The sequence below is a fragment of the Paramisgurnus dabryanus genome, chromosome 9 (assembly GCF_030506205.2).
Source record: "Paramisgurnus dabryanus chromosome 9, PD_genome_1.1, whole genome shotgun sequence".
Lineage (NCBI taxonomy): Eukaryota > Metazoa > Chordata > Actinopteri > Cypriniformes > Cobitidae > Paramisgurnus > Paramisgurnus dabryanus.
Genome location: NC_133345.1, coordinates 34162125 through 34164912, shown reverse-complemented (window position 1 = coordinate 34164912; position 2788 = coordinate 34162125).

Here is a 2788-nt window from a genome sequence, read left to right as displayed (position 1 = left end):
GGAACAGAGGGTTAATGAGCTGGAATCCTCTCGCCCGGAGATCTGTCTATCTGAATAATTAAGGTTAGGTCAGCCAAAATCATGGGAACCTAAAGCTATTCTTCAGCAGGTATGTCTCTGCATTTTTATAGACCCTTAGAGCAGCACATCTGAAGTGATGGGTCAAGACCCCCAAAGTCCATTCTGAATGTAAAAACATGCTAAACAACAACAACAATAACATTAACCATGTAACTGTATAATATATAACGTTTACCTCGATGAAGGAAAGTCATTGTCTCACCAGGCTATGTTTATTCAGCCATCCAGTGCTGAGCTTCGATGAAACTTCACGAGACCGGCGACATGCTTCCACAGGGCGGGAGATACGCGGCGTGATTGATAGCTTTGACACCAAATGGATATACGTGAAAATTAGATGACATGATTTCACAACTTTTCATTGGCCATTTAGATATGTGAAGCATACTATATACGGAAATGAACCTGGACATTCAATCCGTCGAAAAATCTCAAAAAATGGCAAAATGGACATACATGGTTTTCATCGGACAGCGACGATATATATATAGTTTATATATTAATATGTTTATAAATATATATATATATATATATATATATATATATATATATATATATATATATATATATATATATATATATAAAAGGTAAAAGTAAATAATATTAAAGGTAAAACTAGAGGTAAAAGATTGGCCGCATAATATTTACAATTTTTAAATCTGGCCCTTGAAGAAGAGTAGTTGAAGATCCCTGCCATAGAGGAACCACATTGCCTGTATGTTAACCTTTAACATCTAAACCAAAAGTTGTTCTTCATCGCTATTTTTTAAAATTAAAGTCCTCCACATTAATAAAACACTTAACAGTTTTGCTCTTATTTAATGGGATTTTTTCCAGCTGTTCTTCTATATAATAGAAGGTAGGTGATGTGTTAGCTACCCCCTGTCTTCAGGGCCCATTACACCGACCCGCTTCGGTTCTTTCAATCCACTGGAAACACCACACATCCAATACCCCGTCCATTAGCTCTTCCTTTCCAGAACACCCTACTGGACAACAATGACACACAACTACTGATGGCCAACATCTCAGACAAATAAACAGCTTATATGTGACCTTCAGGTGAATGAGCTCGCTCCTATAAAAAAAAACGAGGGATCGAAGTGACCTCTAGATTAATGAATGCTTGGCTTGTTCACACACTGTAACCAAAGTAGTTGTGTAGGACAAACAGATTTCTATAGTCGGTAATAGAACGGATTTATTTATTTTAACAATTATATTTTTATCAGCTTTTTCTGGATGCTAAAGAAAAAATTGGGATAAAGGGTATAGCACTAAACACATTAGCATTTACTCTTATTGTTCTGTGGTAGACTTCACTAGTCTCTTACATGTTTAAGAGGTTTCTAAAACTGTATCTTTTTGGTTATTTGTGTGAAAAGCCTTTAGACGCGCAAACATATGGAAACACATTGAGTCGTACAAACTGTCTCAAATCATGGACTCGGAAACAAGTCATTTACAAGTCAGTAGGACGTTTACACCTTTAAAAGTTTTCTTTTTGTAAATACGCTGTATTGAGTGAACAAGTATCTCTCTTACCAGGCATTCGCTCATCAGGTGTAAATTGATTTTGTTTGAAGCTGCATTTCACTATAGAATTGCTCAAAATGTAAAAAAATCATTTAGACTGATTTGCAAACAGGTCTGATTGATTCAGAAGTAGAGGAAACAACAAGTGTGTTCGACCTCGTGTTGTGCCTCACAGCCTGACCGGCGGATGACATTAAAGTACTGCAAGAACGATTCGACACCAAACTGGTCTGTATGATGTCTTGCATCGCTCTCTCTGTACTATGACGTCATATTTATGTCTGTCGATGTGCATGGGCCTCAAGAAAGTCGAAATTGACTAGACCATAGACATACTACAGTTCATACAGTAGATGCCACATTGAACTTGGCCTGTTGCTGTGATAGGCAGGGTTGCCATGTCTGTGGTTTTCCCGCAAAATTGAGCTACTTTTAATACTTTAAAAACCTGTTTGGATCGATTGATTATACCTGTATTTTACAACGTATCCTCCAACCCATACGATTGCTTTGGTTGTTTGTCCATTTCACCAAATACGACCAATAGATGCATTTACTAAATTAGCGCCTCTACCGGCAGCAGGTGAAACTTAATTTATTAGGGTATAAAATTATATTTATTACAGGATTAATTGTATTTTATTACACATTACACTATTCAGGCTTTTAGGGCAAATAACATACCCATTTATTTATTATATGATAAAAACACAGCATACAAAACAAAATGTACTTAAAATATTTCAAGTGTACCGAGGTCAAACAATCCATTTATTTTGAAGAAAAGATGCAAAAGTGATGACAATCCGGTGTAAATATCAGATCCGGTGTAGACTGATTCAAAAACTGCCGCCAGAAGAAGCGATGATACGTCATCTATGATTGTGAAAAGGCATTGGCTTTCGTGTGTCTCGTGACCGATTGCATCATTACGTCAGCTAAGAATGTGGAGCGCTATTGGCTCTTGTGCCCGACTACATCATGGTTTATGTTTAAATGAGATCTGCATGCGTTCTTCATATAAAGTAATTGTATGGGTTCAGTTCACAAGGTTTGCAACGCGAATGGTTTGTAATACTTTTATTCTGTTTTATGCAATAAATACCTGACTGTACTTTTACTTGCGTGTTGTGTTTTATATGGTTGAGAAGTGGTTGGGTTTAGTGTAAGG